The sequence below is a fragment of the Tenrec ecaudatus genome, chromosome 2 (assembly GCF_050624435.1).
Source record: "Tenrec ecaudatus isolate mTenEca1 chromosome 2, mTenEca1.hap1, whole genome shotgun sequence".
NCBI classification, from domain to species: domain Eukaryota; kingdom Metazoa; phylum Chordata; class Mammalia; order Afrosoricida; family Tenrecidae; genus Tenrec; species Tenrec ecaudatus.
The window spans coordinates 281,468,127-281,490,328 of NC_134531.1; the positions used below are offsets into that span (position 1 = coordinate 281,468,127).

General features: G+C 43.6%; 1 non-coding gene across 1 annotated transcript; it reads left to right on the plus strand.

Moving 5' to 3' along the window:
* The first annotated feature begins 512 nt into the window (after positions 1-512).
* LOC142441916 (U6 spliceosomal RNA) lies at positions 513-619 on the plus strand. Its single transcript, XR_012783194.1, has one exon. It is a non-coding gene; the product is annotated as a U6 spliceosomal RNA (small nuclear RNA).
* The last annotated feature ends 21,583 nt before the right edge of the window (positions 620-22,202 follow it).

Genomic DNA, 22,202 nt, shown 5'->3' on the forward strand with positions numbered 1-22,202 from the left:
CCCTTCTAATTGTCTAAAGTCATAGATAATAAGTGTCTGGCATTCTCCAGCAAGTTCCACATTACCCTTCTAGGGGCTCTGGTGGCTCTGTGGATTAGGCGCTGCTCCCATCAAGACTGACAGCCTCAGAGACCCAGAGGAGCCGGTTTACTCTGCCCTATAGGGTTCGTGTGAATCGGAATAGATTCAGTGCCAGCGCGTTGGTTTATCTTTTAGTGGAATGTTAGACTGAAGAGTATAGTTTGATAGCGATTGAGACTAGGGAGGTTGATTTTTCTCTTTCGGTGGAAAGTAACCTAAGATGCAATATGCGTGAGTCATGTTAACAACGACACACATGTCTCGTCCCTCCTTCATGATTACAGAGTGGGTGCTGGACTTTTATTCAGGAGACGCAGCGCTTCCGCCAAACAGCTAGGTAACCTTTGCAAATTGACTTAGTTTTGCTGGTCTAGTTTGCTCCTCGCAAAAAAAATGTGTACAATAATAACTACCTTATAAAGTAATTAATTGTGCTCGCTTCGGCAGCACATATACTAAAATTGGAATGATACAGAGAAGATTAGCATGGCCCCTGCACAAGGATGACACGCAAATTCGTGAAGCGTTCCATATTTTAAAAATAAAATTTAAAAAGTAATTAATTATAAGTACAACATAATGGTTTTACAATTATGTAAAATACGAAGGAAAGTACCAAGAGTCAAACAAATATCAGTACTATAACGTGCTGTTCAGGCCAGCGTTGTCTGGAGAAGGTCCCACTTCTGAGTGAGAGCCATCAAGATTTGGGGGATAAAACTAGACCAGGGACTTTTGTCAAAATCCGGCTTTAACGCTCTCCTGTGCAGTTCGCATACACCTGTTGTCGCTTACACACTTCTGAGGGAATATTGATCTGCTCCGCAGCTGCTATCTGCAGTGGAAACTCGACTTGGAGCGATATTTTTTTTATTTTTGTCTTGTGCAGGTTAAAATGAAGGCAAAGGTCCTGTTTCCGTGTATTACCTCGCTCCTAGCTAGATGGAGTTACATGGCAGGCATCAGTTCCTCAGTAGCTCCCGGGTGACACCTGCTGCACATCGTGAGAACTGCGGTTCTTAAACATTATTCGGGTTTGGGCAGGCCAAGAAGACATAAAGGGTTAGTGATGAGAGTGTTTCTCATGGAAACCAGTTTCGCTGTGCCGTGGGATATGGCATTCCTGTTTTAATTAATGTATAGCTTGAGATGGGAATCCCAGCTACCCTATGTGGTTAAGTGCCCGTACTAGTCACAGGGTTCTTGGGTGGATTAAGTGATGGCATGTAGTCAGGTGTGCTGGATTTGGATGAACCACTGAACTGGCGCCCTGCCACTTGTCAGCTCTGTAGTTTTTTCTGTTGGCTCGAAAGCGACCTCGCCTACTTCTCTGGTTTACTCTGTGAGCTAAGTTTTATCATGCATATGACAATTCTCTACCTGAGCGGTGGTGTTCTCAAGATATCCTTAGAGACCATCCACTGTTGTGCAGTATAATAGAAGCGATAATAACAACCAAGTAAAAATAATAGATGAAATCGGTGCTAATAATAACTAACCCTTGGTGCTGCTGGTTTTAGGGCGACGATTTAGCTAAAAGGAAAGTATATTTCCCAGGATATCCTTCCCTGCCTGGTTTTGAATTGGAGCCCCTGTGGGACAGTGAATTAAGCATTGGGTTGTTCAACAAAAGGTCAGAGGTTTGAGCCCACCAGCCACTCCATGGAAGAAAGATGAGGCTGCCTTTTCCCAGGAAGATTACAGCTGCAGAAGCCGTCTGAGGCAGTTCTACTCGGTTCTGTGGGATTGCTTTGAGTCATCATTGACTCGAAGGTGAGTAGGTTTGTTATTTTGCTTGGCTTTGGTTCCGAATGACAATGAGCCGCAAGGGAATGTCCTTAAGAATTAGAAGGCAGAAATGGAACCGTAGCTCACTGTGCCCCGAATGTTGGTGTCGGGGCGCTGGCTGCTGCAGTTTCCAGGATGGCTGTTGGTTTGCTGGCCATCTTGGTTGGAGTTGGCAGCCACTGGGCCTGCAGCTCCTCCGGTTCCCCGCAGAGTTCCTCCAGCTTCTCCCTGTTCCAGGCCAGGGACACAGGTAGCTCTGGGACAAATACACCAACTTCTGTTTTTTTGGTCCTCTGTGGTGTGTAGGTTGCCTCTGGGAGAAACCGTCTTGGTGATGGTTCGTCCTTCGGACCTCACTGCTCCCTGCCTTCCTTAGCGTTGGCTCAGCCTCCCCTCCCCAGCCGCCTGCTCTTTGGACCGAGCACAACAGGCCATCAGTGGATGCAGAGACGCGAGTCTTCGTCACCAGTGCCCTGGGTGGCCCCTGATTTGTAACTTTTGTCTAACTCCCCCCCCCCCGCCCCTCTTTCAGGCTGTTGCTTACTTAGGTTTCCCCCACAGTTATGTAAGGTCTTTGACTATTTCACATTCTGTATAACTTATAATAGTTGTGTTTCCTTGATCAGACCTTCCTGGATATACCGCTAAGAGCCCAAACCAAACTCACCGCCATCCACTCAGTTCTGACCCACAGGGACCCTATGGTTTAGACTAGAACTGCCCCTGAGGGCTTCCGAAGCTGTCACTCTTCACAGGAGTAGAAAGCCTCATCTTTCTGAATTTTTATTTTTTATTTTTAGAAGTCATTTTATTGAGACAGCTCTTAGAGCAATCCCTTGTGTCAAGCACATTAGTACATCCGTTGCCATCATCATTTTCAAAACATTTTCTTTCTACTTGAACCCTTGGTATCAGTTCCTCTTTTCTTCCTCCCGCCCTCACCCCACTACCCTCATGACCCCTGGAGAAATGATAAATGATTATGATTTTTATATCTTGCACAGTTCTCTCGCTGCTGTTCATTCACGTTTCTGTTGCTCGCCCCCTGGTGGTGGTGGAGTGTTATACGCCAATGGTTGCAATCAGTCCACCCTTTCTCCCGCCACCTTCCCCATAAGATCACTTCTCGCATTATTGTTCCTGGGGGGTTTATCTGTGCCGGACTCCATGTGTCCAGAGCTCATATCTGTACCTGTGTACATGCTCCAGTCTAGCTGGATTTGTAAGGTCAATTGGGGTCATGATAGTGGGGAAGAGGAAACATTAAAGAATTAGAAGAATGTTGTGTGTTTCACCGGTGCTATGTACTGCACCCTGGTTAGCTCGTCTCTTCCTTGTAACCCGTCTGTGCGGGGATGCCCAATTGTTTACAGGTGGGCTTTGTGTCTCCACTCTGACCCTCTCGTTCACATCAATATCATTGTTTGTTTGGGTTTTTTTTTTAATGCCTGATACTGGATCCCGTTGACACCTTGTGATCACACGGGTTGGTGTGCTTCTTCCATGTGGGTTTTGTTGCTTCCTTGCTAGATGATGTTTATTTAATATCAAGCCTTTAAGACCACAGGTGCTATATCTTCTAATAGCCGGGCACCATCAGCTCTCTTCCATTTTGACTTAAGTGATAGTTTCCGGAAGGTGAGCATCACAGAATGCCAGGTAATTAGAAAAAAAAAAAGTGTTCTTGCATTGAGGGAAGGCTTGAGTAGAGGCTCAATATTTGTCAGCTACCTTGATACTTAGCATATGTATTTACATATATTTATATGGCAATACATTGAGATAGTAGACAGAATTGAGTGTAAGGTATGAAAATAATAATAATTTATAATTGATCAAAGAGTCATGAGGGTGGAAGGGGTGAAGGGAGGGAAAAAACGAGGAGCTGATATCAAGGGCTCAAATCGAAAGTAAATATTTAGAAAATAATGATGGCAACATATATACAAATATGCTTGATACAATTGATGTGTAAATTATTATAAGAGCCCCCAATAAAATGATATATATGCCTATATCCCTATATTATATTTTAATGTATTTACATATATACACGCCTATATTTATACCTCTATAAGTGTCTTTTACCTCCTAGTTATTTCCTCTATCTCCTTTTAGAAATTCTCATCTTTCTCTTGTGGGGTTCCTGTTGGTTTTGAACTACTGACCTAGTTACTAGCAGTCCAATGTGTAGCCATTATGATACACCTCTATAGACCTCTATAGACTTTAAAAAATATTTGACATACATTTACTAATCTGATGCATTCCATAAGTCTCTTAAAAAGGTCCTATTTTAGTCACTTCTGGGAGATGAAGAAGTTGAGGTATGGAAAGGTCAATTAACTTGCTCGACATCAGTGAACCAATAAGTGTCAAAGCTGAGATTTAAAATCCAACTGCAGTTTGACTCTAGCTTCTGAGCTAATGTACTACACTGTTTCTGTTTATTATTATTGGGTTAAGTTTGTCGACTAGAGAAACAAATTCAGAGACACTTATAGCTATATAAGTGAGATATTTATATCAAAGAGCAATTGCATATTGAAAAAACATCTCAGCCCAGTCCAGATCAAATCCAAAAGTCTGACATTAGTCCATATGTCTGATACTAGTCTATAAATTCTTCTTCAGATTTACACAGATGAGGCAATGATGCTGAATGTAGGAAGATCACAGGCCAGTGAATGAAAAGTCTTGTGGATCCAGTGGCGGTGGATGCGTCTCAGAGCTGGTGCAGGTCTCCATGTGGCTCCCCCAGCTCTCTGAGTGTGAGTCCTCAACAGGAAGGTGAAGGAGAGAGAGAGGGAGAGAGAGAAAGAGAGAGAGAGAGAGAGAGAGAGAGAGAGAGAGAGAGAGAAAGAGAGAGAGGAAGTTCCCTGAATTTTCATGAGCTCATGCCTACCAGGAGGCATAATTGGGTGGTGACCTGATTGACAGGTTAGAGTCCACCCCTACACTCATTTATCAAGTTGATATGAATTATGTAGTTACTAAATCATCATTAGTATTGCTAGTGGAGTCAGTTTCAGGAGATGCCATTCAAGAACTAGTTGAGATAACCTGGGAGTACTGGCTTTGAACATCAGACCAAATGTCAGCTCCATACTGAGACACCAACTGACATGGGAAAAAGGGCAGGAGCAAAAATCTGTTAAATCCAAGGTCTCAGGGGTTTGATGGAGAAACAGGGGTTAGGTTCTTAGTGGAAATCCCACACATGCAGATGGTCTGGGAACCCAATGTGAAATTCAACTCCATGACACAATGATCATGGTGGAGGTCATAAAAGGGGAACTGGCTGTCAAGATCTGACTTGTTAATACCCAAACTCAAAACCAAATTCACTACCATCGAGTCAATGCTGGCTCATAGGAGTCTTTAGGATCAGGGAGGTTTCTGAGTGAATTTCTGAGACTGAAACTATTTATGGAATGATTTTGAATGGATGACGTTGCAGTAAGCAGCCCGACTTGTAGCTTCTACACCATCAGATCTTCCTAATCACGTGCCTTGGGGCTGCACTGTGTTCAAAGGCTGGAGCAGCTTACCCCTAGAAAGTGCAGTTAAACGGATAATAGTGATTTGCATCACAAACCATCCTATGGGGACCTGCCTTCTTTGATTTTAAGTGGTTTGCTGACTAGATTTACCATTCTGCCCCCAGGTCCAGAGAGAAAAATGTGACATAAGCCTGGATAACTAGAACTGCGCCCCTCTCCCCCCCCCCAAGTTTTTTTAGGCTGAACTACTGAAGACACGAAGACTAGCATTAATTCCATTCCACTGGCCTCAATGATCAGGTCATATGATACCAACAAGGCCAATCAGGTTTGTCTTTTTCTCTATGGTTGCAGCTATAAGAATGATGTAAATTGGAACCACTTTGCGCCATCTTCCATGACTAAGTGACAGTAACACGGGCACTTATGCCAACTCCTTAAGAATAATTTTGGAAAGGATGATACCTCTGTGCATATAAAGCAAAACTGAAAAGAGCGCAAGGTATTAAGTTCCCACAGTACAGTCATATCTGAAGGATGGAATCTTCCACTTACATTGCCCAATATTGTATCATTTGCATATGTGGCTACTGAGCACTTGAAATGTAATTAATCCTAATGGAGATGAAATATACACCAGATTTTAAAGACTTGGTGTAAAACCTGTAAAATATCTCATTAAGATTTTAACATTGGGATTACAGGTTGAAAGCCAAATAATCTTTTTGGTATGAGGACCTTTGCTGAAAACTGAAAGTGCTTGGCTGAAAGAAGACCGTGCTAGAAAGAGGTGCTCTATTGGCCATGCAAAGGCATTCACCTCTGTGGATCATAACAAACTGGCTAGCCTTGAGAAGAATGGGAATTCCAGGAGACTTCATTGTGCTCCTGTGGAGCTTGTACATGGATCAAGAGGCAGCTTTGTGACAATAACAAGGGAATACTGCATGGTTTAACATCAGGAGAGGTGTGCATCAGAGTTGTGTCCTATCATCACTCATAACCAATTTACATGCTGAGTAAATCATCTGAGAAGCTGGACTGTGTGAAAAAGCATGTGGCATCAATATTCGAGAAAGGCTTATTAACAACCTGTGATGTACAGATGGCACAGCCCTGCTTGCTGAGAGTGATGAGCATGTGCTGATGAAAATCAGACTGCAGCCTTCTGCAGGGGTTGCAACTCAATGTAAAGAAACAACAACAAAAAAAATCCTCACAAATGGACAAATAGATATCATGAGAAAAGGTTTAAATGATCCAGGATTTAATTTTACAGTTAACATTGTTGGGAGCAGCAGTCACGAAATCAAATGAGATATTGCTTTAAGAAAATCTGCACAAGACGTCTTTAAAGCATTCAAGAGCCAAGATGTAATTTTGGTGCCTAAGCCTGATCAAAGCGAGGGTGCTTTCAATCACCTTATAAGACTATGGCAGCTGGACAATGAGTAAAGAATCCCGGACAAGGTTAGAGGTTAAGATGGCGGCCAGGTAGAATCATCCACCCGGCTCCTATTGTTAGATCAGAAAATTAAGATGCAAGGAGGCCGGTATTGGGAGGCCAAGTGCTAAAAATAGATTCAGTGTAGTAGGGTCTGGTTCAGACCTCCCCCTGTGATTTTCACCCACAGAGTGACTCGAGAACTCATGGAAACACTCTACATTCACTGTGTCTGCCAGCAGGCTCTGCTGACTCCTACCCAGGTCCAGCAGGGCGGCTTCCATCACCTCTTCCTGTGCCCAAGATTTGAGACCCACATTATGCAGTAATTTCCGCCAAGCTGCTATCTAAAAGTGGTTATAATCCTAGCCTCAATAATGGCCTCTGAGCCACAAGACCTCACACTAGAGTCCCCTTCTCTGTTATCCACCCTGCTCTTACAGTCTAGGGATTTGCATGGCCCCATTCCCAGCCAGGAATGGAGTGACTACATCAGTCATCCCCTTCCCCCCTCTCCCTAATGCTAAGCCTGCCATCGTGGGTAATGATAGATAATTATACACTAATTCTCAGCAATTGAAGAGTTCCTGGGATATTTACCTGTGACAAAACACAGATTCCCAGAGCATAACCTGCAGTACTGTGCAGGACAGAGCTGGGAGTGACAGAGGAGTGTAGCTGGGGAAGGATACAGAATCAGGTGGCCATAAACTCACTCTGCTAATCTGGACCCCCTTCCTTGGGGGACAGCAAAGCACATCCCTGATGCCAGGGTATCCCACAAGCCTATTATAAATCCAGTCTGTGAAACTTTCAATCCAGTCTGTGGAACTTTGAATGTAAGTCTCCTAAACTCTGTCCATTAGCATAGCATTAAAATCACAAGACAGGCAGAACTCTAAACTCCAGAGCACAACGTGGATTTTAACATAACAAAACAGGAAAAAGCAACAAACTCTGATAGCCACAACCCAAGCTGATAATTCTCTACCATCCCCAACTATTTATTAAGATAGATGGTGAGGTAAGGGTCTTCCTCAGCATGGACAAATTAAAAGAATATGCCACAATACACCCAACCCTCCAGAAAATCCTTGCCAACTCACTGTGGTCAGAAGATCATCATCCACCAAGCACAAGCAGGAGACCACCATATAGCATAACTCCTTCCAGAAGTCAGTGTGCTGAAAACAACTACCAACATAACATTGCCTCAGAGGGAAAAGAATGCAAAAACGAAGCCCTCCCATCCTACATAAGCACAGCACACTGATATAAAGCGAGAGGGGAAAACATCCAACCTGAAAGGTAAACGATGACAGCAATGACTCTACGGATGGTGGGAATCACTCTGAGGGTCAATGGCCTGAACACACTCACTAAAATAAAAATGTTAGCAGACTGGCTCAGGAAATGTAACACATCAATCTCTTGTCTTCAAGAGATATCTTAAGATCGCAAACAAAAGTAGATTAAAAATAAAAGGCTGGCAGAAAATAAAACAGGCAAGCAGCAATTAAAAATATCAAAAGTTGTAATCTTAATATCTGACAAAATTGATGTCAAGGTGCAAACCATAACACGAGATAAGGATTGGCTATATATATTATAATTATATAATGTTCAAAGGATCAGCACACCAGGAACCAGTGAGCACAATAAATATATACGTGCCTAATGAGAGACCCGAAAAATTTGTCAAACGATTCAAAAGATGAAATAAGAAATCACAGAGTCAACAATCATAGTAGGTAAACTTATAAATCATTATCAGAGAAAGTTAGACCACTGGAAAAGAGCCCAACAAGGAGGAAACAGAGATAAACACTACAATTAGGCACCTGGACCCAATAGACATTTATAGAGCTTTCCATCCAAATGCAAAAATAGTCACATTCTTTCAAGTGCACATGGCTCGTTTTCTAAAATAGACCACATGCTGGGACACAAGTCAAGCCTGAGTAAATTCAAACACACAGTCGTCACTCAGGCATTCCTTTCAGACCACCATGCCATAAAGCTGGAGATCAACAGAAGAACTACCAGAGAAACAAGGGAGGGTGAATAATGATCTTCTGTGCCACGAATGGATACTTGCCCAGATTATTGAGGAGCTTAGGAAGTTTCTATAGACTAATGACAGTGAGAATACAACATCCGAAAACCTATGGGATACAGAAAAAGCAGTTATCAGAGGAAGTTTGATAAGCAATTAATGCATTTATGAAAAAGGAAGAAAGACTATAACCATTACGCTATCACAAAGCCTCCAGAAAGTAGAACAGAGTCAACACAACACCCGCACCAATAGCAAAAGAAAAGAAATAATAAAAATCAGGGAAGAGGTAAATGAGTGGGAAGACAATAGAACAATGCAAAAAAAAATCAATGTAGTAAAAAGCTGGTTCTTTGAAAGGATCAACAGAATTGACAGACTGCTGGCAAGCCTAACCAACGAAAGGAAGGAGTAAACATCAATAGGCAGGATGAAGGACAAAGCTGGGGAAATCCCAACGGATCCCAATAAGATTAATAGGATAATCACAAAGTCCTATGAAAGTCTATAGTCTAATGAATTCAACAATGTGGAAGACATGGAGGAATACCTAGAAAAACAATCCCTCTTTAGATTATCCCAGGTAGAGGTAAAGAACCTCAACAGACCACCCATATAAAAAGAAGAAATACATATGATTATTGAGAAACTACCAAGGGAAAAAGCTCCCAGACTAGATGGCTTCATATGAGAATTCTCCAAAAATTATTCCACAGCATAGAAAAGATGGCAAATTCCCAAACTCCTGCTACAAAGTCAGTTTTAGCTTTGATACCCACACAGGGCAAGGATCCCATAGGAATACAGAACTAAAGACCGGTGTCTCTAATGAACATAGATCTAAAAATCCTAGACAAAATATTGACTGATAGAATACAGAAGTATATCATTCATCATGATCAGGTGGGATTCATTTTAGGGATTCAGGGAAGGTTCAAAATCTGAAAATCCATCAAAATTATTTGCCACATTGATAAGGAAAAGTATAAGAATCACATGCTAATATCGATAGATCCAGAAAAAGCATTTGACAACATACAACACACTTTCCTTAAAAGACTCAAAAACATAGGAAGGAAAATTCCAAAAGTTAATCCAAATTATCTGTGAAAAGCCAACAGCCAATGGAGAAAAGATGAAACGAATCCCACTGACAAAGGGGACCAGACAAGGGTGTCCCTTGTCCCCACTTCTATTCAACATCATACAGGAGGTCTAGTTAACAACACAAGGCAGTGGAATGACATTAGAGGTCTCTGGCTGGGAGAAGAGGAGGTAAAACTCTCCCTATTTGCAGATACCATGATTCTACACATTGAAAATCCCCAAAGCTCCACAACAGAATTACTGGGCAGTGATAGAGGAATATGGAAGAGTGGCAGGATACAAGATCAACAAACAGAAGTCTATTAGTTTGGTGTATACATAAAACTATACCATGGAAAAAGACATCAAGAAGGCACCCTTGAAATAGCCAAGAACAAATTGAAACAATTAGGAATAAATCTAACTAACCCCTCCCCAAAAGACTTGTATTAGAAAAACAGCAGAACCCTACTACAGGAAACCAAAAGTGACCTCCACAAATGGAAAAATATGCCATGCTCATGGATCTGAAGACAAATATAGTAAAGATATCAATCTGACCCAAGGCACTATATAAGTTTAAAGCTATCCCGATTCACATGCCAACAACCTTCTTCAAAGTGTTCGATAAATTCACCACCAACTTCATATGGAGAGGGAAGAAGCCCAGAATTAGCAGAGAACTCCTCAAGAAGAAGGATAAAGTCAGAGGGCTCAGTTTACCTGACTAACACCTACTACACAATCATAGAAGTCAAAATAACATGGTACTGGAATAATGACAGATACTTAGACCAATGTAAAAGAACAGAAACCCCAGAAATAATGTCATCAGCACATAGACAACTGCTCTTTGACAAGGACCACAAAAACATCGAGTGGGAGGTGGATGTCTTCTTTAACAAGTGGTGCTGGAAACAATGGATATCCATCTGTAGAAAAATGAAACAAGACCCTTACCTCACCCCAGGCACAAGAACAAAGTCAAGGTGGATTACAGACCTAGAAGTAAAACCCCAAACTATCAGGACCATCAATGAAGGAATTGGGACAAACCTAAGAACCTTGGTGCAGGGAATACATAGGCTAACCGCAATAGGGTAGGGTACACGCACAGAGGAAGCTGAAATCAACAAGTGGAATATACTAAGGATAAAGCACTTGTGTGGGTCTGAAGCCTTCACCAAGAGTAAAAAGAGAACCCATAGAGTGAGAATTTTTAGCAATGACACATCAGACAAAGGGCTTATTACTAAAATCTGCAATACTCTACTAGACTGCAAAAAGAAGAAAGAAGGCAGTTAACCTCCTGAGGAAGTGGGCAAAAGACTTGAAAATAAATTTCACTAGGGAGGAAACCCATATGGTCAATAAGCACCTGAGAAAATGCTCGCAATCATTAGCCATCAGATAAATGCAAATTAAAACAGCCATGAGATACCACCTAACATCTTTGAAGATAGTCCAAATCAGAAAATCAGAGAGCAATACATTTGGGAGGAGATGTGGCAAGATAGGAACTCTCTTCCATTGCTGGTGTTCATGTAGATATATACAGCCTCTTTGGAAAGTGATCTGGCAATATTTAAAGCAAATGGAAATTGAGCTACCTTATGACCTAGAAATCCCTCTACTGGGCATATACACAGAAAAGGGAAGAAATAGACAACAGCCAGTTGTCTGCACTTCAATGTTTATTGCCGTACAATTCACAATCATAAAGAATTGGAAACAACCTAAATTTCCATAGAAAGACAAGTGAATTAGAAAATTCTGACACAGGCACACAATGGAGTACTGCACATCACTAAAAAGCACTGATGATCATTTGAAACACATTGTCTCATGGGAAGAGATGGAGGAAATTATACAAAGTCAAGTTAGCCAATCACAAAAGGACAAGTACAACATGTGTCAATTGACGTAAGTATAATCTGCACGGCAGGTATTGAAGAAAAACTAGTTATCTCAGACTTTATGGTTGAGGTACAAGGAGTTGGGAAGGGGACAGGCCAAATCCATGAATGTACATGTCATTCCAACACAAAGAAGGGGGAGGAGTGGGGAGGTGGAAAATTTTTTAAAAAGCGGGAGACAATGGCATTGGGGGAGTAGGGCACTAACCCACCCTGGGGGAGGGTATTGTTTATGTCTCCACAAAAATGAAAGTGTGAGTGCAAGTCCCACCAGGATATACCACGCCTTGAGGGCAATGTAAACCACATGGAGCAACTCGTGAACAGAGTGGGCTATAGGGCTGACACCAATGAGAGGCCAACTGGCCTCCTCCGTGGAAGTATGTGCTACAGAGGAAACCACTAAACCTACATGTTGAGGAGAGGAGCCGCCCTGAAACGCCCACATGGAAGAAAACCAAGAAGGAAAAAGAGAAAGTGAGGATCTAGACCCCATATCGGCACACCAAGGTGTGAAGATGATCACCCTTCCGGAGCTGCTAAGGCACAGAGAGGATTGTAGAGTTGACAACTGCTTGAGACAATGATGTCCCCCCACTGGAGTATACCGTGACAGAGGACAATACCAGGGACACATTGCAGGGAGTGGGTCTGGTCTGAACTCGCCACATGGGGCGAATCAAGAAGGGATTATCTAACAGATAAGTAACAGGAGCAAAGCCGAGCCACAAAGCCCCTGCGGAGTCCCAAAAATAGATTTCAGGCTAGGAGGAGCAGTTCCTGGAACCCCCAGGACTGGTGGGGAGACAGTCATAGCGATCAGCAGGCAGATCTGGAATTCTGTACGTTTTTTCGGTTGTTGTTGTTTTTTTGGCTGTTTTTTCTCTTTTTATTCAATCTTTTGTTTTTCTCCATTATTGTTGATTTGCCCACCTATGTAAGATAGGCATGGGAAGCAAGCCTGCGGAAAAAGCAACAGGACCGATGATTCTGGAGGGACTTAGGTGGAGGAGAAAGCAGGGGAAGGAAGCAGTGAGCAAACAACACCATAGACAGGGAAACAATTAGGGAATAAAAATCAACAACAAGGAGGATCTAGAGATCTAGGTGGTGTTGGAGCAACAGCAATCTAGCTGAGAGGAAAGACTTAAGAGCCAAAAGAAGGGCGAGTGTGATGGTGGGACAGGAGGAAGGAACAAGGATGTAGGAAAGATCTAGGAAGCAAAGCTATGAATAGCGGTATGAACACGGGCTTGCACATATATAAAGATATTAATTCATAAATATAGAGGTATTATCTTATGTACATATATTTATATAGCATAGTGGATGAACTTTTGACCTCTGCTCAAGTCCTCCCTCAATGCAAGAACGCTTTTTTCTAACAAGCTGACATTTTGTGATGCTCACCCTTCCAGCATGGTCACTGAAGACAAAGTGGGTGCACAAGCAAATGTGGTGAAGAAAGTGGATGGTGCTTGGTTATCAAAAGATAAGGCATCCATGGTCTTAAAAGCTTGAAGTTAAACTAGCAGCCATCTAGCTGAGAAGCAACAAGCCCACATGGAAGAAGCACACAAGCCTGTGCGATCATGAGCTGTTGACAGGATCAGGTAACAAGCATCAGAAGACCACAGACAAATAAAAACCATATTGTTGAGAATGAGGGGGGGTTGAAGCAGAGACCCCAAACCAATCTGTAGACAATGGGACATCCCTCACAGAAGGGTCACACGGAAGGGATTAGTTAACCAGAGCGAAGTATGGCCCCAATGAAACACCCCCACTATCATGACCGCAGTACTGCCTTTCAGTTCTGGCTAGACCAGAACATGTGCACTGGTACAAATAAGAGCATAGGTCAATGGAATCCAGGCCAGTAAACCCATCAGGAACAGAAATGGGAGTAATGATACCAGGAGGGTAGGAGGAAGGTGGGGGGACGGAAGGGGGAACTGATCATAATGATCAACACATAGCCACCCCTCCCCTTCCCCCCTGAGGGGAGCAGAGACCATGGGTGAAGGGAGATAGTGGTCACTATAAGATATGAAAATAATTTATAATTGATCAAGGGGTCATGAGATTGGTGGGGGGAGGGATAAAAAAGAGCTGATACCAAGGGCTCAAATAGAAAGTAAATGTTTAGAAAATGATGATGATAACATATATATGAATGTGCTTGTCACAATTGTATGGATTGTTATAAGAACTGTAAGAATCCCCAATTTGGGGGATCAGTCTCCCCACAACTGAATGGGGCCAAGGGGTGGTTTTGTAATTTGTGATGAACAAATTTGTAAATTGTACATGCAGTAGGAAAGGGAGGCACACATGTGACAGGATGGCATACACCTAACAAGATGGGCGGGCTCTAGAGTCCAGATGACAGCCTAACCTTGGGCCCTGAGTTGGCGTGACCTTACTTGTCTTTGGGCTCTCCTTCAGGGGCACAATCCATTATCCTTATCAGAAGGGAGTGAACCCTGTTTAGGGTGGGACAGACAACAGGGCACAGGGCCTGATGGCCTTAGATGGTTGACAACCTTCAGGCAGATAACCTTCAAGCAGTTGACCTCCAAGAGTATAGTCAATAACCATGTGTTTGCAAACAGCACCTTATATTTGGCATTATTATAGGGGGACATCGTGGGGATGTCCTGTTACTTAGGAGAATGTGAGTGGGATGCATCTCCAACCTACGAATGTGAAAGTTTCCTCCTAGGGAGCCTTGGCCTCACAGACCCCTTAATGCATGAATGCTGAGAGTTTGTCCGCATACACTTTCTTCCTGATCCTGTTTTTGTTTTGCACACCCCAATAAAATGATCTTGGGGGGAAAAAGAATGATGGACAACTCATGCATTTGAATTATGGTGTTGGTTAAGAATATTGAAAATACTGTGGACTGTCAGAAGAAGAACCTCATTGGTTCCCCAGGAAGTACACCCAGGATGCTTCTTAGGAATGAGGATGACAAGACTTCAGCTCAAATGTATTGGATATGTTATCAAGAGTGACCAGTTCCTGGCAAAGGACATCCTGTAAACTAGAGGGTCAGTAAAAAAGTGGAAAACCCTGGATTGGATGAAATGACACAGTGACTGCACCCACAGTGTGAGGATGATGCTGGACAATGTTTTATCTTGATGTACAGTTGTTACAATGTGATGGCACCTAGCCATAGTAGCAAAAGCCTTAAAGGAGCTTTGGCGGTGTAGTGGTTAAGCCGAAGGTCAGTAGTTCGAGCCCCGAAGCCACTCTGTGGGTGGAAGATGTGGTAATTTGCTTCTGTAAAGATTTACAGCCGCAGATCCCCCACTCGACTCTTTTCTAGAAGGTAGCCACTACTCAGCCTTGCCTGGATGGCAGTGGTGTGATTTGGTATAGGAGCCAACATTATATTTCTGTTAGGTAGCTTAGCCTAGGGAATTGGGAAGTCCATTTACGCATGCCCAGGAGAGCCAGCAAAGGACAAAAGCCGGATTTTCCCGCCGGTGGGCCCAGATGAGCACTACACCTGGAGGAGCCCACCTGGGCCAGGTGACTGCAATTCAGCCAATGGGATCAACCTGGGGTCGTTCACCACGCCTCCCCCGGGAACCCTTGAAAAGGCAGGGACCGGAAGGGAGAGGGTCTTGTCTTGCTTGGTGATCTGGTCGTCTTCTTGGGAGGAGAGAGATCCTTGCGTGTCCCGGAGCAGTCTCTGCCAGGCTGCATGGTCAGAGGAATCCTATGGGTGCCGCGTAAAACCCGAAGCTTCTTTGAACTCTCATTAAATTCACTTGGATCACGAGCCGGGCTTCGGCGTGAAATCTTTCTCGCGCGGAGCCAAGGCCTGAGGTTGGAATCTAGCCCGGAGAGAGAGACCTTACATTTCCATTGGACAAGGCTATTCTACTTTCCTCAGCTGCAGGGGACGATATGTTTCCTTTGTTACTGAATCTGCGTTGAAGTGAGTTTCTGTCATTTGCAAATGAAAGAGTTAGTGCAGGCACCCATTTTGTCCCAATTAGTAGGTTAGGAAGACATGGGCATAGGAGGCAGAGCCCTGCGTAAACCACGATGGTGGAGACCGGAGAGCATTATGTTCTCTTTCTTCTCTCTGGAGGACAGTTCCATGGGACACCCCGAACTCCATCACTTTCTGTCATTCTCTTCTCATCTCGGGGCCCCAAATTCCAAATGCCAGCTCGGTCATTTTCTTTAGCTATTCCATCTCCACAAACTGTAATGCTTATGATGATTCAAAGTCATCTTTGATCTCCCCACCCTTCATGCCTTCCTTACTTTCAGTCACGGCAAATAGACGTTTGTGGCAGGATGAACTGTTTAAGGCCCTTTCGTTGGTTCTAGAGCACTGGTAGTATAAAGATTAAACCTTTGGCTGTTGATGAGAAGGTCACCAGTTTGAATTCACCGCCACTCTTGGGGAGAAAGATGTGGGAGACTGTTTCTCTGCAGACTTACAGACTTGGATAACCTGTGGGGCGGTTCTGCTTGGTCCTATCGAGTTGAAAGGTAATTGGGTCTAAAAGCTCTTCATTTCATAGATACGAGGGAAGACTAGTTAGAAAGCCTGCTGAATCTTTCGCCATGCTTTTGCTGTCAGAACTCTTCCCAAGCGACAGAAGCACGCACTGCTTTCTGTTCCTATCCTGCCCTCCAGAGAAAACTCACCTCTCCTGTTATTAAGCTTCCTTTGTGACAATCTGTTTGATTGCACTGCCCCCTTGTGGTAGGAACAATTGTTGGTTATTAGTGCTTGGGCCAAGAATCTGATTAAGAGGTGTAGCTAAGGATTAGGAAAATAATGTTATTTTTATTTTTTCATTTGCTTATTTATCTTCATACAAGAATTGACATATTAGAAACCTCAAAAGTTTGTGGAAGGTGGAATTAAAAGATAATGGAATTTTTCCAAAATTAAAATCATTTTTTGGGTGTTCTTATTGCTCTTATACATTCCATGCCCCAATTGTATTAAGCATATCTGTACATATGTTGCCATAATCATTTTCTAAACCTTTACTTTGTCTTTGAGTCTTTGGTATCAGCTCCTCTTTTTCCCTCCCGTCCCCGCCCCTCCCACCCCTGCCTGGGACTTCTTGATAAATTATAAATTATATTGTTTTCATATCTTACACCAACGTATGTCTCCCTTCACCCACGTTTCTGTTGTTCATTTCCCTGGGTGGGGGGTGTTATGCATTGATCATTGCGATTGGCTCCCCCTACCTCCCCCTCCTCCCCCAACCCTTCTGGTATCACTACTCCCATTTTGGTTCCTGAGGGGTTTAACTGACCTGGATTCCGTGTGTCATGAGTTCTTATCTGTACCAGAGTACATGCTCCGGTCTAGTCCAAAGTGAAAGGCAGGACCGGGGTCATGATAGTGGGAAGTGAGGCAGCCCCAAAGAATCAGAGGGATATTGTGTGCTTCATTGGAGCTGTACTTGGTACTGGTTGACCCATCCCTTCCTTGTCACCCTTCTGTGAGGGGATATTCTATTGTCTACAGATGGTCTCCAAACCTTTTGAAGCCCCTTCCTCTTACAAAATTTGACTCATTGATTAAAACAATTAAGATTAGAGAACAAATGTTGTTCAATAAGTTTAAAAATAATTAAAATATGTATTCAATGTGACTAGAAGATTCTGCATGGTTTAAAATAAAAAGAAATGCATCAAGGTTGTATCCTGTCACTATACTTATTCATTTTGTATGCGGAGGAAATCATTAGAGAAACTGGATTATGTAAAGAATGCAGCAGCTGGTTTGGATAAAGGTTTATTGACAACCTGAAATATGCAGAGGACACAACCTTGCTTGCTGAAAGTGAGGAGGATTTGTTGGACTCACTGATAAACTCAAAGATTGTGGCCTTCAGTATTGATTACAACTCAATTTGGCAAATAAAACAGAAAAACCTCATAACTGGACCAATAAATAGGTAACATCATGATAAAAAAAGACAGATTGATGTCCACGATTTTATATAGCTTGAATTTATAATCAGTGCTTGTGAAAGCAATGGTCAAGCTAATATCAAAAGATGCATTGCTTTGGGTAAATTTGCTGCATAAGACCTCGTCGAGGTATTGAAAAATGAGGATGTAACTTTGAGTACTGAAGTGTGCCTCCTTCAAGCCATGGTAAGTTCAACGCTAAGTTCAATTGAATTAGGAAGACTGAGGAAGAATTTATGAGTTTGAGTTATCGTGCTACTGAAGAATATCGATAGTACCATGGATTGCTAAAAGAATAGACACATGCCTTGAAAAAAATACAGCCAGACTGCTTTTTGGACGCAGGATGGTGAGACTTTGTCTCACGTACTTTGGACATATTATCAGGAGAGACTAGACCCTGGGGAAGGACATCACACTTGATAATGTAGAGGAGCAGAGAAAAAGAGAAAGTCTCTGAACAAGTTGGACTGACACAGTGCCTACAACGGGCTCTAACATAAGAATGTTAGTAAGGATGGTGCAGGGCCAGGCATCATTGCCTTCTGTTTGTGTAGGGTGTCTGTGATAGTTAGGTTCATTGTGCCAAGTAATCCAATAGGAATGTGTTGGCAGAGTTTAATCAGGTCGACGCTTAATTGGAAGGTAATGAGATAAATGATTTTCAAAGGCCCACCCCCTTCTCTCTTCCTCCCTAGTGTTCAGACCAGCATGCTGCTGCTTGAGCTATTTTTTGCCTCAACCATATGCTGCACTACCTGTACGCCAAGCCAACTTGTGGATTGTGTCCCTAGAGCTCGAGGCTCTTTCAAGACCGGCTTCACGCTACTGGCACGCACATCACTTGAGCTTGAGGCTGCTGGATCCTGTTGGCATGTGTCACTTGAGTTTGAGATCCCATTGGGGTCTGCTTTGCCTTATCTACTGACTGTTGCTGACCCACCCTGCTGTTTGCCATCTAAAGATAAACTCTGCCTGTCTTGCCTGAGGGAAGACTCAACTCTCTGCTTCCTTGACCTTGGACCGGCATCCCACTTGAGTTGAAGGACTTTCAATATAATACCTTCTCCACAAAAGTGAGTTGAACTGAGAACCTCTATGCTGCTTTGTGGACTAATTAGCTGTTATATATTTTTTTTTCACTGTATCTATCTATCATCTATCTATCTATCTATCTATCTATCTATCTATCTATCTATCTATCTATCTATCTATCATCTATCTATCATCTATCTATCTATCTATCTATCTATCTATCTATCTATCTATCTATCATCATCATAAGTGTCCTGGATTTGTTTCTCTGGAGAATCCTGCCTATTACAGTGATATGAGTCAGAACTGATTGGATGGCACCTAACAACACCAACAACACCATCTGCCATGTACCCATTGTGAGAAGAAAACTGTAAGTACAGCTCCCAAGGCATGAGAGGTAAGATTGCCCCATGATTATCAATATGATCTTTAAAATGGCTCTCCAGAATAATTATGCTGAAGAAATAAGCCAGGAAAAGAGAGGAGCCCTGGGCAAACTGGATTCTAGCCTTTTCACAAGCAGCATTGCCATTTCCTTTTTGATTTTAAAATTGCCCAGACTCCTCTAACACATGTATGCTAGAGTAGGACCAGGAGAAACAAAGGCAGAGTGCAATGATGCTGCAGGACATAGCAAGTGTTATAGGCTAATGCACTTCTGAGGATAGACTAGGGATAGTTGGACAGAGAATAAGACACTGTGCATGCACACACAACACACTCATACACACATGTGTATGCAAATCAGCTTAAGTATGCTAATAGACCCAGAGGTATTGTCCATGGTGGAGAATCACTGTTAAAGACATTAATATTAGATGGAGTTTTCCCAGGCACAGGTGGGAGTAGAAAGGCAACTCTTGGTCCTGGCCCCTGAGATGGAAAGCACTGAACCGAGGACTGGCTGTGGTTTGGGGGCCATGCGTTTCTCTGCACTCATTCCCAGTGAAGTGAAGCTGAGCGAAAGCCAGCTGGATGACCCTCCCTCTGTTATCCCCTTAGCAGCTGCGCCACAAGAAGTTAATTCCAAGTGTGCCAGCAACCAGCTTCTCCTCAAGCCAACAAGGAATGCAATGGAGCAGAATTATAATCAGTATGTTTACACTCCAGATGGGGATGTTTGAAGAGGAGAAGTATGCAGTGCCTAGGAGCCCAGACCACGTATAACTGGTAGAGAAGAGACAACCAAAGAGTTGAGGACTGATTTAAAAAACCCCAAATTGCCATTTATGAACATACTTTGAAGATCCAGCCTAAGCAGGGCACAGCTAGGCTCAGCTCATGGAATTCAGTATTTCCAGACCATTAACCACCCAGAGTAGGACTGTATAACCACCCACAGTAGGGCTGCATAACGACCCATAGTAGAGCTAGATAACCACCCACAGTAGAGCTGCATAACCACTCATAGTAGGGCTGTATAACCACCCACAGTAGAGCTGCATAACCACTCATAGTAGGGCTGTATAACCCCCCACAGTAGAGCTGCATAAGCACCCATAGTAGGGCTGTATAACCACCCATAGTAGGGCTTCATAACCACCCACAGTAGAGCTGCATAACCACCCACAGTAGAGCTGTATAACCTAAGCACTCACAGTAGGGCTGCATAACCACCCACAGTAGAGCTGCATAACCACCCATAGTAGGGCTGTATAACCTAAGCACTCACAGTAGGGCTGCATAACCACCCACAGTAGAGCTGCATAACCACCCATAGTAGGGCTGTATAACCTAAGCACTCACAGTAGGGCTGCATAACCACCCACAGTAGAGCTGCATAACCACCCATAGAAGGGCTGCATAACCACCCACAGTAGAGCTGTATAACCTAAGCACTCACAGTAGGGCTGCGTAACCACCCACAGTAGAGCTGCATAAGCACCCACAGTAGGGCTGTATAACCGCCCATCTACGTGGTCTAAAATCCTCTCTGGGGTGTTGCTTTCAGGAGACTAAGAGCCAGTGGGTAGAAGAGACTTGAATGTGACATGGAGGTGAGTGAATCACTAGTGTTTGCGCCTTAGGGGAGCTGTCCATTCTGAATGTTAGGTCTTACCTGGAGAAAAGCAAACAGGACCTTGCTGCCACATTGACCAGCAAGTTCAAAGGAAAAGCAGAGCTTTCCCTTTTTCTTCGGCCACTTGGTATTTCCAAAGCCTCATTTCTAGATCTACTAGTTCTTATTGTTGTTATTTAGAGTCCCTGGTGGGTAGTGACACAAACAGTTAATGTGTTGGCAGGTTGGTGGTTGGAGTCCATTTCAAGGTACCTCAGAACAAAGACCTGGCACTCTAATTCAGAAAAATCAGCCATCAAAAACCCACAGAGCACAATCCTGCTCTGGCACATCTGGGGTTTCACAAGAGACTCAGTGGCCATAGGAAGTGTGACCTGTACCTGAGATGGTATGGAAGACCAATGCTGCCATGCTTGTTGCAGTTCGTCATGTTGGTTTGAAGATGCTCATCTCTGTGTTCAGAGGCCCACACTTCCTATAGCACAGCATGTTGCTGGGATGGGTGGGAGTCATTCCTGGGTCTTTGAGACGTGGTTCATGGTCTGGCACCAAACACCACTTTCCCCAAATGCTTCTCAAAACTCTGTCTTCACTGTCTAGCCACAGCCACCGCAGAGAGTCTCCACACCTTCGCTGCTGTGGGAGCTCGCTGGAAGGAACTCCTGGGCCTGGCCCAGCGCTCTAAGGGTCCCCTCCCCCAATGGCTGTACTGACTCCGTGCTCGGGGAGGGGAGGGGGCCTTGGCTTCCTTGGTTTCCTCCCTAGGTGATGTGCGTGTAGCTGCTCGGTGGGAAAAGGATGGAGCGGTCGGCTCCCATGAGGATTTATAGCCTTGGAAACCCTGTGGGGGCAGTTCTGCCGCTCGGTAGGGTTACTGTGGAATCGATGCTGCTGCAATGAGTTTATTTGTTTGTCTTTTTAAAATCATTTTATTGGGGCTTGTACAATTCTTATCACAATCCGTATATCCATCCATTTTGTCAAGCGCCTGTGTACATTTGTTGCCATGATCATTCTCAAAACATTTGCCTTCTACTTGAGCCCTTAATATCTGCTGCTCATTTTCCCCCTCTCCCCACTCCCCCTACCTCATGAACCCTCCATCATTCATATATTATTATTATTTGGTCATATATTACACTGTCTGACGTCTTCCCCTGCCCTCTTCTCTGCTGTACCTCCCCCAGGGCGGAGGCTATATGTAGATTCCTGTAATCAGTTCCCCCTTTCTGCCCCACGTTCTCTCTACCCCCCAGGCATCGCCACTCTCATCACTGGTTCTGGAGGAGTCATCTGTCCT